At 41.8% G+C, this 14,081-nt stretch overlaps 1 long non-coding RNA gene across 4 annotated transcripts in view; it reads left to right on the plus strand.

Annotated features, from left to right (window-relative positions):
* LOC106025311 (uncharacterized) overlaps positions 1–14,081 on the plus strand; it is a 49,566-nt gene that overhangs the window by 12,317 nt on the left and 23,168 nt on the right. For 2 of the 4 annotated variants that reach the window (XR_010046038.1, XR_010046036.1), the window contains exons 2-3: positions 5,977–6,076; positions 10,683–11,029. This is a non-coding gene — a long non-coding RNA (uncharacterized LOC106025311). Of the gene's footprint in view, positions 1–5,976; positions 6,077–10,682; positions 11,753–14,081 lie in introns of all 4 variants that reach the window. The other 2 variants (XR_010046039.1, XR_010046037.1) reach the window with 2 other exon arrangements.

Genomic DNA, 14,081 nt, shown 5'->3' on the forward strand with positions numbered 1-14,081 from the left:
AAATGTCAAACTATGTTGGGATTTAAAGACCAAATATGTCCCCCAATTTTGAAAATGACAAGCAAATTGGCAAAGTGCAATCTCAAATATTAGTCAATAAAGAGCAATAACAGGCAACAGTGAAACAGAGGATCTTAAAAGTCATACACCAAAAATCTCTCAAAAGAGAGCAACTGAAGTAAAGAAACTAGTCCTTGAGGCTATAGCAGAAATCAAATTAGAAGGACTGTCTCATGTAGAGACAGAAATACCAACCTTATTAAACTAGTTGCTCAACATAGCTAGAGAAGAAATAAATTTAAAAAAAAAACACAGGAGCATGGGAAATTGAAACTTTGCATGAATAACACAGAAAATAAGCAGAATCCATGAAACAAATGCAAAGAAATATCCAAGAGAAAAAAACTACTGAAATCTGTCAAAAACTTTTGAATGAAGCTGAGGATACCTTGAGGACAGAGTTGCACATAGTGATCATGATAGGGTTGAACTTTTAAAAACAACAAAGCAACATGAAGTGAAAATTCAGTAGCTTCAAGACAATGACAAGAGAAACATTGTAAGAGTAACTGGCATCAGTGAAGACTCAGGAGTTGATACTAATGACATAACTAAATTATTTATAGAAAGTAATAGCAGGAAATTTCCCAAAGGTAAGAAAAGTCTGATATACAAATAAGTGAGGCATGGAGAATGTCAAACAGTCACAACCAACATAAATCTACACCCAGATATATAATAATTAAGATCCCACACATACAGCATAAAAACAGAATACTGAAAGCTGTTAGAGAAAAGACACAACTCACGTATCAAGGAAAGCCTATTAGAATCACAGCAGAATTTTCAGCACATAACTTCACGTTAAGAAGAGCTTGGAGTGAAGCATTTTAAGCCATTTAAGAAAACAATTTTCAGCACAGAATAATGTATCCAGCAAAAATTTCATTCAGATTTAATGGAGAAACAAGATACTTCCATGACAAAGTACAACTGAATCAATTCATGTCCATCAAACCAACCCTAGAAAGAATACTGAAATATATGCAAAATAGCGGTAAACATGACCACAATCTCCAGAACAACAGAAAGAAACCACCAGGCTGGACAAAATACCAAATAATGGAGAAAAGCAGGAAACCAACAACAGGAACACAATATTGCAAAATCAAAGCAGTATATATTAGTGATAATCCATAAATGTAAATGGACTCAACTCACCTATCAAAAGAAACAGGTTGACAGAATGCATGAACAAATAGGATTCCAGAGTATGTTTTATACAAGAAACACATCTGACTCAAAAAGAAACTCAGATTAAAAGTCACAGCATGGAAAAGAGTTTCCATTAACAAGGAACCCAGGAAAGGGCAGGGGTAGCTATTCTGTTTGCAGGCAATGTGAAGTTCAAACATAAAATGATTAACAGACATATGAAGGCCACTACAAACTTTTACATGGATAACTACAAGAGGAAGAACTAACAATTATAAATATATATGCACCAGATACAGGAGGACCCAACTATGTTAGACAAATACTAATGGGCATGAAAAGCTAAACACACAAGAACACAATTGTAACAGGAGACCTTAACAACCCACTGTCACAAAGAGATAGATCAACTTAGACAAAAAGTCAGCAAAGAAATAACATAACTAAATGATACCTGTGCATGGATAGACTTAGTGGATGTTTACATAGTATTCCACGAAACCATATCAGAACATACATTCTTCTCAGCTGTACATGGGATATTTTACAAAATAGACCATATATTATCCCATAAAATATTTTTAAGTAAATGCAAATGGAGTGAAATTTTCTCATGCATATTATGGGACCATATTGCCCTAAAATTGGAAATCAATGGCAAAAATCCTGGAAAAACCTGCATAAATACACGGAAATTAAATAACAATCCTAAACAACCAGTGGGTTACAGATGAAATTAAAAAAGAAATAAAACAACATCTATAATACAATGAAAATGCAGAAACAACATACCACAACCTATGGTATACAATGAAAGCAGTCCTAACTGGGAAATATATAGTAATAAGTAGTCACATCAAGAAAATGGAATGAACACAAATAAAAAACCTATTGCTATATCTCAAGCTTCTAGAAAAGGAAGAGCAAGTAAAACCCAAAGTTCATAGTAGAGTGGAAATTATAAAGATTAGAGCAGAACTTAATGAAATTGAAACCAAAATATTTACAAATAATTAATGAATCAAAGAGCTGTTTTTTTGAGAAAATAAAATTGATAAACCTCTAGCCAAGCTTATCAAGAAAGAAAATTCACACAATATGCACTGAAAAGAGAAAAATTACTGTAGATCCCATGGAAATTCAAAACATCATGAACACCTACCTTGAAAATCTCTACTCACATACGGTGCAAAACAGAGGAAATAGATTTGTAGAGATATGAACTACCAATGCTCAATCAAAATATGTAACAATTTTGAGTAACCAAATAACAGGCTACATTAATCAAAAATGTGATTAAAAACTTACCAACAGTAAAAGGCCAGATCCTGCTGGATTCAGGGATGAATTCCATAAGAAATTCAGAGATCTGACTGCAACACTCCTTAAACTCTTCATTGAAATTGAAAGAGAATTAGTCCTCCCTAACTCATTCTTAGAACCAAGTCTCATTCTGATTCCAAAACCAGAGAGAGATCAAACTAAATAGCAGAACTATGGACTAATTTCACTAATGAACAATGATGCAAAGATTCTCAATACAATATAGGCAAATAGAATGCAGCAAATCATCAAGAAGATTATACAACATAACCAAGTAGGATTTATTCCAGGAATGCAGGGATGGTTCAATATGCACAAATCAATGAATGTGATACACCATATCAACAGAGCCAAAAATAAAAATCGCCTAATCATTGCAATGCATGCAGAAAAAGCTATTGATAACATACAACACCTGTTCATGATAAAAACCCTACAGTAACTCAGAATAGACGCTATGTACCTCAAAGTCTAAAGACCATTTATTACAAACCTACAGCCAATGTTATACTAGACAAAAACTGAAAGCCTTCACACTACAAACAGGAACAAGACAATGATGTCCACTACCACTCCTAGTCAATAGAGTTCTGGAAATATTAGCCAGAACAATCAGACAAGAGGGAGAAATAAAAGGAATAAAAATAGGGAAAGAAGTTAAATTTTCATTATTTGCCGACAACATGATACTCTACATAGAAGACCCCAAAATCTCAATTGAAAGAATACTAGAGGCAACAAATTCAGCAGCATAGCTGGATAGAAAGTCAACACTCACAAATCAATAACATCCCTGTACACCAACAAAAAACTCCATGGACAAAAATTATGAAATATCAGCTTTCACAATAGCATCTTAAAAATGAAATACTTAGGAATCAACCTAAATAAAATTGTAAAACACCTATATGCTGAAAATTATACAACTCTGAAAATGGTGATTCAAGAGGAAATTGGAAAATGGAAGGATATTTCTTGCTCTTGGTTAGGAAGAAGCCAATATTGTGAAAATGGCCATACTTCCAAAACTGTTATACATTTCAATGCAATCCCAATCAAAATATCATTAACATACCTTCATATCTAGAGAAAATAATTCTGAAATTCATTTGTTAACAGAAGAAATCTAGAATAACAAAAGCATTTCTGGGCAACAACAGAAAGACAAGACTCATCTCAATTTCTGACTTGAAACTATACTACAAAGCCACAATAATAAAATCAGCATGGTACTGGCAAAGAAATAGACCCGAGGATCAATAGAACCGATTAGAAGATGAAAACACTACTACAAAGACACATAGCCACCTTAAATTTGTCAAAGGGGCTAAAAATGTTCACTGGAAAAAGATAGCCGCTTTAAAAAATGGTATTAGAAAAATTGACATTATATGCTAAAGACTGAAACTAGACACATACCTATCACCATACACTAAACTAAAGTCAAAGTGGTTCAAGGATCTTAATATTGAAAAAGAAATAAAAATCTACTGGAATACATGGTAGATAGAAATCTTGGAGACATAGGAGTAGGCAGAGAATTCATTAATAAAACACAGCCACATGGAAAATACTTCAAAGAATCAACAACTGGGATCTCATATTACTAAAAAGTTTTTATACATAAACAGAAATCAAATAAAGTCAAAAAACCCCTACAGAGTCAGAAAGAATCTGGATAGATGACAAAGGACTTCTATGCAGAACATATAAAGAATTGAAAAATGTCAAGCCCCCAAATTCAAAGACCATTTCCAAAAATGGGCCTCAGAGGTAAGTACACAGTTCTCAGATGAAGATATACAAATGGCAAATAAATGCATAAAGAAATGTTCACCATCATTGGTGATTTGATAAATACAAATTAAGATAGCACTGAGATTTCATCTTACTCTGGAAAGAATGACTGACATCAAGAAATAAACTGAAACAAATTTTGGTAGCATGAAGGGAAAAAGGAACACTTGTCCACTGTTGGTGGGAATGCAGACTGATAAAAGCACTGTGCAAATTAGTGTGGAAATTCCTCAAAAAACTAAGATTGGTTGTTCCATTCAATCCAGATATTCCTCTTCTGGGTATTTTCCCAGAAATTTGAAAAAAAATATTTCACAGTGATATATGTGCAATGATATGTGCAACACAGTTGTGATAGCTAAATCTTGGAAACAACAAAATGCCATCAACAATAAGTGGATGAAAAAATTGTATTTTTTCACAATGGAATACTACTCAGCTATAGAAAAGGATGATTTGAGACCTTTATAAGTAAATGAAAGTAACTTGAGAATATCCTCTCTCATTGTCTCTCTAGTGTAAAAAATAATAAAAAACTGACAAAGAATTGGGATCCAAAAAAGTATAGTATATATTGTAAAAGCAAAAGCAATGTAATGGGCTCTAAATGATATAATGATATGTATAGTATGAAAGATAGATGTCCATATTACTAAATTTCTGTTAGATCACTGAAAGGAAGGGTTTGCCCATCAATGTTTCAGTATTGAGTGACTTTTTATGCTTTGTTTTTGTAACTTTAACAACTGTTTTTAAGATGGGAATATGTAATGTATCAACTAGTAATTTTAGGAGTTAATATTTTTGAATTCTATATTCTACACATTTTTGCTTTTTTGTATTTTGTTTCTTTTAATTTTATTTTCTATCTTTAAATTAAAAAAAATTTAAAAGAAATGGACATGGAGTTTTGTGTCCTTGATGCCTTGCAACAGGACCTGCTCATGCAGTGGTGGGAATCCTTGGGATCCACCTGGCTCTGGGTGGCAATAAGCTGCACTGTGGCATGATTAGTGGTATTATACTTTACATTTATTGTTGTCATGGTCTTTGTGTGCATGAGTCCACTCTATAGGTCACTTACAATAAACACATTTTCCCTGATCTTTGAGGTGGTGGAATGTGAGAAACCACTGCACACTGCTTCAACACCAAAAGGTATGAGGGCCTATTGGATCTGACCTAACCGATTAGCATGTGCACACCATGGACATAGTTATATAAGCATGAGTTAACATAGACAGCCATGGATGTGCTCAGGCTTGTGACACTATGCAAGAATGTAATGCTTGATGATGGCTGATATATACAGGCTGGATAATAAAGATGCTTGCTTACTGCTGTTGCTAATGTTGGCTCCATGTGGTTTCTTCTCTCTGGGGATCTTACCCACTAAAATACCAATTCACCTCCCTAACTCTGAGAAAATTTCATGCCACAGACACAGGGCACTTTAATGCCCCACAAAAGTAAAGTCTCTGTGCCTTGTTCCAAGCCATGCATCATATCCTAAAGCCAAAATCTCTGTTGGGGTACAGCTTTAGAAAGGACAACAAATTATATACCTGTGCCATGGTGATCACTTCCTAAGCCCTGTGATGGACATTTTCCCCACTTCCATTCCTCTTCTGTACCCCACAGGGCATGAAAGTTCTCAAATGTTCTGACGTGGACCTGGAATGCAGCTCCCCAAGCAGCAGACATGTAGTTCTTGAACAGACTGCCTGGACCATGGTCTGAGGTGAGTCAGTCCCAGGCTGAAGGCTGAGGACAATAGTTTCTGTTGGCCCCACTCTCACACAGTGGAGCTACTTACCAGCATATCTTAGCCTCCCTTGATCCCTGAACCCATGGGGACTGACTTTTCCTATGTGTCATGATGTGTTAAAACCAGGCACAGCACTACTGCATGGCAGGGGTATCCCTTCCCCATCACAAACCCTGCTGAACATTGACTCCCGCCAAGTACTCTTCAAGTCATCTGTTCTTAACATGTGGCATCATGTTGTAGCTGAGTGCCATGAGGGAGAGCACAAAACAAGGGCAGGAGCAGGTGCTATGGTGCCCATAGATTTGGGCCCTTCTCTGATGTGTGTGGACCCCAGGGGGGCACTCTTGAATGAGCTATGGAGATCCATGCCTGAGGGTGTTGGGTCAGGGAGGCATTTGGACCCTGGCTGTGTCAAGTAGCCACATTGAGCAACACAGAGTGTTTACCACTACCACATGCCCAGGACATCCTCTCACGCTGTCTTTGTCATTCCGCTACAAACCTTTGTCTACACAGGGCCCCCACTGCCCACTCCAATCTTCCCTGGACCTTTGAATGGAATCACAGGAGGAGGCAGTGTATGTGTAGCTGCCCAAAGTCAAGTGTCACTGTTGTCTGCTGTCACCCAAAAGGTATGGTGGGTGGAGGCTGGGGATTTAGCTCAGCGGCATAAGCGCCTGCCTTGCAAGTGTGTGGTCCTGAGTTCGATACCTGGTACTGATAAACAAATGGTAAAAAAAAAGGTATGGTAGTAACAAAATCAGGTGTCCCTCAATGAGTAACTCAGGGCCATTTTCTACTGTTATTCCATCTTCCATTCCCTCATTCCTCAGGCACCCCTCCCTCCTCCTGCTATATTCCATTCTCCTCCTAAAAGTACAAAGCTGGGTGGCCTAGGGGCTGTTTTGTGCCCCTCCCATCCCATTCTGTCTGAGAGAGAATCCTGTTCCCACAAGTATGGCTGATTTGTTATCACCTAGGACAAGCTGGGTCCAGCCTGTGTTGCACTTGGTCCAGGGCTTATGACTGAAGAGCCCCTAATTTTAGCTCCCAGCTCTAGAAGTTCTCCTCAGAACATGGTGCTCAGAATTGAGGTCTCAAGGTCAGTCTGGAAATCCCTATCTGTGGAGCAGACTTAATCTGTGGGTTACCATGTGATGCATGAATATCTGGATATGTGGGGAGACAAATGCAGATGCTTCTGTCTGGCACAATCCAAGTAGAAACAGTAACTTTGAAATGGCTCCTGTGGGATGGGCAGAATTGGATCTGGCTAAGGAACAAAGGCTATGTGCACCACACATAGAAGCAGGGCCCTGATCTCTGGACCACACATTGGAAGGAAGGGAAATAAGGGTGCCCCAGCACAACAGTGTCTGGGGATAAATTCTTCCCAACTGTTACCATCCATCTCTGTTGTGTCCCAAACCAAATGACTGTGTTATAAAGGCATGACAGTGTCATCACCCTGCCATTTGTATGTCTCTGGGTCCTTCAAGAGTGGAGAGTACCTGGAAAGGAGATGGCCCAAGGCTCACCTGTGCATAATATGCCTCCATATCAGTGACTGACCCTCAGGTAAGATGGTCATGGCCACTGTCATCTCTTTTTTCTGTCTGGCCATCTAGTTGCCAGGCACCACTGTGTTTCCACTTTCCTGCCTATTGGCTCCAGAAACAAACACCGAGTTTTCTGGTCTTGGTGTCGGTGAGGATTTAGCCTAGTGTGGTAGGGTGGGGCAGGAATCTGTGTGATCAGCAATGGGGCAGCTGAGTTTTGAGTGGCCATGGAGGGGGGCAAGAACCTAATATATTTCCTCCCCCACCACATTGATGTGGGGCCTTTGTGTATAAAGCAGGGTTCATTCCAGTTAGCTGTCACTTTTTACTACATCTTTCTATCTCAAGACCATTTACTGGAAAGCTGTGTGTATGTGACACAGTATGTCACATATAAAACTATGCTGATAAAACTATGTTGAAGGCCCTGCTGAGCATCCCCAGCCAGACTGCTGGGCAGCAGCTCAGCCTTCAAAATGTAGTGAGAGAGGCAGGGGAGGGAGGTGGAGGAAGACAAGAGTCTTTCTCCAAGACAGCAGTTGCAGAGGGGCCAGGGCACCTCCAGCTGTTCCTATTACACCCACTTCTGAGCCTGTATCCTGAGGCCAGAGAGGAGACAGCAGTTTTGATCACTTTGATAGAAATCAGGGGTCTAAGCTGAGTTACAAATACAGGACTTGGGAGCCAGACTGAGTGTTCCTACAGAAGATTTGCCTGTGTTTGGTTTTCACCTTCTTTCCGTGACTTAGTCATCACCAGCCATTGGCAATGTGAGTTTCATTGCCTCCCCAAGTGTGATCTTCATCTGGAGAGCTCTGGTACCCAGCACACAGTGAGTCCTCTATGTGTCTCTACTAGGTTGTGCATAGACAAAAGTATAAAAGTGCATGTTACTATGATAGGAGGATTAGCCACAAAAATTCCATTAGCAAGGACGTAGACTGAGGACAGCTGATGCTTTGTTCTACAGATTTGCATTTGCACAAAGGAAATATTGCTGGCCAAGGAGAGCGTGTATTTCCTGTGTGAGATTTTTCATCAGTAGCTCTTTTTTTTCCCCACATGTCAGAAGTGGATTTTCTTGCTTTGTGCTTTGTTTACAGATAACTATATATTTTTCCTTACTACATATTTACAGTGTATACTGATTATGTTGGTGTTAGGACCAGGGCACATGTGGTGCACAGAGTGCATATTGGGCCCTATATTTTGCACAGTGGTACAATCCAACCACTAGTGACTGCTCTCAAAGTTTGTGCATTGAGCACACAGCTCAGGGCCAAGATATTGCCAGCATAAGGCACTGCTTTGTCTTGATTGTCCTTTCTTTATGACAAATACAGTGGATAATGATGCAATAATTGGGAGTTTAGTCCAACCCTAACCCTAAGTCTAACCTACCCCTAAACCTAACTCTAACCCAAGATAGTCACTACCAACATTCCTGGCCAAAGAAAACTTTATGGCATTGATGTGGGAAATGTAATATAAGTTAAGTATGAGGACATATAATCAGTGGTGGCTGGGATGGGGCAAGAGGGGAAAGAAAACACCATTGTGTAAAAATTTGAAGAATATATTCTGGAAGGGGACTTTGGGAAATTTGCTTAACATTGAGAATGCAATGAATGTCAGCAAGCTGATTATTTTAAATAACCCTAAAATCTTAAATTTTATCTATATTTGTTTTATCACTAACTAAATGTAAATAAATGTAGCTGTGAAAACAATAGTAATTAAATCTGGACGAGAGGGGCAGGGCAGGTGTGGGTCAAGAGCTGCCCGCAGTTAGAGCTCGAGATATGACTCCTGAGTGGAGCCACCAGGAGGCTCAGAACTTCAGCTGTTGGACAAAGGAATCCAGGTACTGGCTCTTCCTCTGAAATCACAGCTGGTTAGGGAGCTGCAAGTAGAGATGGCATAAAGTCTGCAGGTGCAGCTTCTGCATGGGCTGAGCCTGGCCCTGTAGTTGCAGGAAATGAAAAGATTGTCAACTTTCCATGGACTTCCTGGGCAAAACCTTCCCACTGCTGTCAAAGGCAGTCATGTGCACCAACACAGCCCCAGGAAAGCCTCCTGACTGCATCCCCACACCGACTGCTGAGTGTGTCATACTCCTGGGTCACCCAGCATCTGGGCACTTTGCTGAGTTCCAAGGCATCACCTCCCCACAACCCTACATCCTACACTCCAGAGATATTTACCCTGTGGCTCAGTCTCTGGGGCTCCAGCTGGTCCAGGAGAAGCTCAGCCTGGGGATCCACATGGGCGTATATTTCCAATGTGGCCTCAAGCACAGAAGAACTGGGGTAGACAGGGAACCAGCAGAGTGAGAGACCTGGGCTTTCCTCCAACAATGCCTGCACATCTCACTTGTAGAGAGGGGTTCTTGGACCTCCTGCCCAGTTGATACAATGTCCAGCCCCATCCTCACCCACCCACAATTGGGCAGTGAGGGCCCAAGGAGCCCTTAGTGGCTGAACGAAGTCTCTGTGGGAGGGAGACCTTGCTTAGTTTTATCACACATTTACATTCTTCAGGGAATCCTGACACAGTATCTCCCTGCCCCTCCCCAGTGAAAGTCAGCTTAGAGAAGGTAGAGACTGCAATCTGCCCTGTCTTTGCACTGAAGGGCTCAGGGCTGCCACTCCATGAATATCTGAGAAGTGAGGGATCAATCAGTGTCTGTCCTGCATCTTTGCAGTCTCTAGCGCAGGCAGTGATGCATTCATTGCCCAGTTCTCTTTGCCTCTGTATAACTCCTTGTGCATGGTCTGTACCCACAACTAGGGATGCCTGGAGACTGGAAAAATGGCCTTGAGGTGAGCAATATATGTTCTGCTGCCAAGGGTTACTCTGTGGCCTCCCACAAACATCGAAACTCAAAAGGGCAATGCTTCCACTGGCTCTGCTTACAGAATCATGGTTAATACCCAGAAAAGTGTTTGCACAGAGTGTGTCTTCATATACAATTGTGGGTTGGTAACACCTATCTGTTCTTCCTATTTGTCTGACAGCCATGGACAATTTGCTATTCTCAAGATTTCCTGTACTGAACAAACCCTGAAGTCCACAGAGTGAATCTCTGATCTCCTTTCCGATGAACAGAACTGCATCGACCAAGTGTTGGTCACTGAGTGGCATGGAAGATCATCCATCAGAATTATCACAGCCTCTACAGCAGGTCTTCATGGGGCCACAGCTAACTGCTTGGGATGGATCCCCCATTTCATCCTCAGTGACCCTAAGCTCTCAATCCACTGAGTCCCAACCCGTTTGGCACTATAAACTAGGGCAGAGTGAGGCCCTTGCATAGGGCCAAGACCTGAATCCACAGGTGACCAATTCCCACTGGGCTGCTAAGGTAAGAACTCAGCTTCTCAGCTTTGGTAGAGAGGTCAGCCCTGGAGGAGTCCAAAGAGGAGAGGCTGTGCCTGGGGTATCTATCCAGAAGGCTGGCTCCTTAGGCTCCTTCAGGCTGCGAGGCCCATCTGCCTGCACCGTGCTTCCTGTACAGACCTCTACCCGTTTCTCTGCTGCCTGACTTCTGAGACTGTGGGTAGACATGGAATTGGTGTCCTGCACATGGCTTCTCAGGAGGTTTTGGGGCTGAAGCAAAGCCCACACTCCAATTAGTCTGCAGAGGCTAGTGGTAATGGGCTCACAGGAGGGCCCTGAAAAAAAGGGATTCTCTTATTAAAACTTACATTTCACAAGGGAAACTTATAAATACTAGCATGCTCAGATCACCTCAACAGAGAGGTTGAACAGAAGTCTAGGTATGAACAAAACCTATGAGTCCTAAGATGGCACCTCCCCCCCAGTTTAGAGATGAGAAAAAAAGGCTCATTCTGGATGTTCAGGTCCATTAATGAGGCACCGCAGAATGTTCCCAAGATTATGATGAAAAGTCCCCAGGAAGGAATTAAGTTCATCTTCTATAGCCATGGAAGGCTGAGCCACTGTGCTCACTGCTTTCTTCTTGTGCTCATTTAGCCCAGAGGCTCCTACCAAAGGACCTGTAGTGCATGGAAAAATCCCATGAGACAAGTGCCAGAGAATTGAACAGAGTGGACTGACATTTGAGGTGAGCACACATCTAGTGAGGTGATGCTGTGTAAGAGCTGGAGACAGTTGGTGAAGACACCTTGCTAATGGTCCTTGGACACCAGGCCCAGTACAGAAAATGAGGTACAATGGCAGAATTCATTCATGACAAGAAATGAAATGATTTTGTGTCTGTCCCCTTTCTCCTCTTCCATGAATATGCGTACAGTGACCTTGCCTGGGACAAGGTAGAGGCTTAGTAGAGAGGGTGTGGTAGTTGAGCATTTGCAATCCAGATTCCTTGGGAGCAAGACCATTGGCCTAGTGTTTGACAAGCCCTTGATGGAGGTGTTGGAAGGGTTAATCAGACCCAAAGTTTCTCATAGTCATGTGTGGGCCTCCATACATTCCCTTCTGCTCACATACTCTGCACTGGAGCCAATACCTCTTGTTATTGTGGGTCCCGTCTCTGGAGCAGGGATGTGGCACACAGGGCCCAGGGGCCACCTCCATGCCAATGTCCTGTGTGCAGCATGGTTGGGGCAGTGCCCAGCATTCAACAGGAAGCCTGAGACTCTGAGACACCACAGGTTTCACTTTGTGAACCCAGATAACCTTATGTTCCTCAAAGACTAATAGCTCTGTCCGAGACTTCTACCCAGGAGGACAGGAGATGACTCTGGAGGCTTTGGATAAGCATGAGCACTGTCCTTCTCCTCCTGCCAGCCCTGTCCTGGGTAGGAACATGACAGGAGCACAGGCTCACACTTCCCAACACCTGCTCCTGCCCCAGAGCATCTGCCCTCACTGCCTGTCCTCAGAGCCCTTACACTGATTGTTTAGGATGGGAATTGTTTAGGAGAACTCACAAAGGTGGCCAGGACTTAATGTACTGTCCTCTAGTTGGGTATCTGAGTGGCTGGTGGCTGAGCCTAGGGACACCTGTCCTGGGCTCCCTCTTGTTTCTGATGTCTTGGGGGTTGGGGCTCTTGGGCCCTGCCCTGTGCTGCCCTTGATATTAGGCAGTTCCCAGTGAGCTTCCTGAAACATCTTGGCCCAGTGAACCATCCTTTCACTCATTTGCATGTGGTTTTCCCATGCAGGGTCAAGAGGCTGGGGCTTCAAAGCCTCAGAAAGCAGCACAGCATATTCACTGGTCACTCTCATGAGCCAAGTGCTGGTGAAGGTCAACTGACACCAGAAAAAGGTGCCTGGTGTCCAGAACCTTCTAAGTTCTATTTAGACGTGTTGCCAAGTAAGTTGTGTCATGTGCTGGTGTCCATAGCTGGGCTGCCCCCTCTGATGCCTCCTTTCTTTTTATTGTGGAACAAATTTGTGTTCCTTAGAAATGGCAAGTGAAAAACTAGAAAACAGAATGCGGTTTTATACTTTTCTTCACTTTGAAATACTTCATACAACAGACATGTAGATGCTTCAGAAGTGGCAGGCTGGGTGCCAAGTGCACATTTCCATCCAAAAAGTCTTTTTCATTGAGAATTAGGCTTCACTTAAAGATCTGTCAAATTTTAGGATGAGTTTCTTTCCTTGGCTTATGTTACTTTCATTTCAACTCCATTAGGGAGTATAAAGATGTTGCCAGAATAACCATAATAATTTTCTTTGAAGTATGTGAATATTTCATGTTATAACCTCCTCCTGTCCAGGGGATGAGGATTCCTAACAAGTTTTACTCTCATGGGCCTATGAGTGATTACTTATTCATCCTTAGATATTTAACTCAGCCACACACTGTAGCTCCATACTATGATATCCTGTGGAGGGGAGAGCAGGTGGTGATTGCAAGGGGAGGCTTTCCAAGGCAATGGAAATCATCATCCCATGCTGAGGAAGGACACATGCACATCACTCCTGGGGAACTTGTCTCATAGCCACTGATATCACTTCCATTCCTCCCATCCCAAACACACCATGGGCTTTGTGTCCCTGCTGGGTAGTTTGTCTTTCCTAGAGGTGATGGCCCTGAGGCTGATCAGGCAAAATGCTCATGGGTTGGTCTCCTTTAAGCAGTGTATCCCTCCTGGGCTCCCAGTGTGCTGCCACCACATGCTATTGGGGGGCTGAACAAAACCAGCTATCACTTGTTCATACACCCCTCACCCATCTGCTGATGTCCATTTCTTCTGTTTCTGGGTAAACCCTTGAAAGCAAGCTGCCACAGCCATTCTTACATATGGGCTTGAGTGAATGCAGTCTTTCATTTCAAAGAAAAACTACTTAAATGTGAAATTAATGCATTACAGTATAGTTTATGGCTTAGAAATTCTTAAAGTATCTTTGGAAGCAGTGGTTTAAAGCAGAGTTAAGTGGTTGCTTTTTGTTTTGTTTTATTATGGTGTACTGTGCTATGC

The sequence above is a fragment of the Cavia porcellus genome, unplaced genomic scaffold (assembly GCF_034190915.1).
Source record: "Cavia porcellus strain 051 isolate PalLab524CR breed Dunkin Hartley unplaced genomic scaffold, mCavPor4.1 scaffold_53, whole genome shotgun sequence".
In the NCBI taxonomy this organism is placed as follows: Eukaryota; Metazoa; Chordata; class Mammalia; order Rodentia; family Caviidae; genus Cavia; species Cavia porcellus.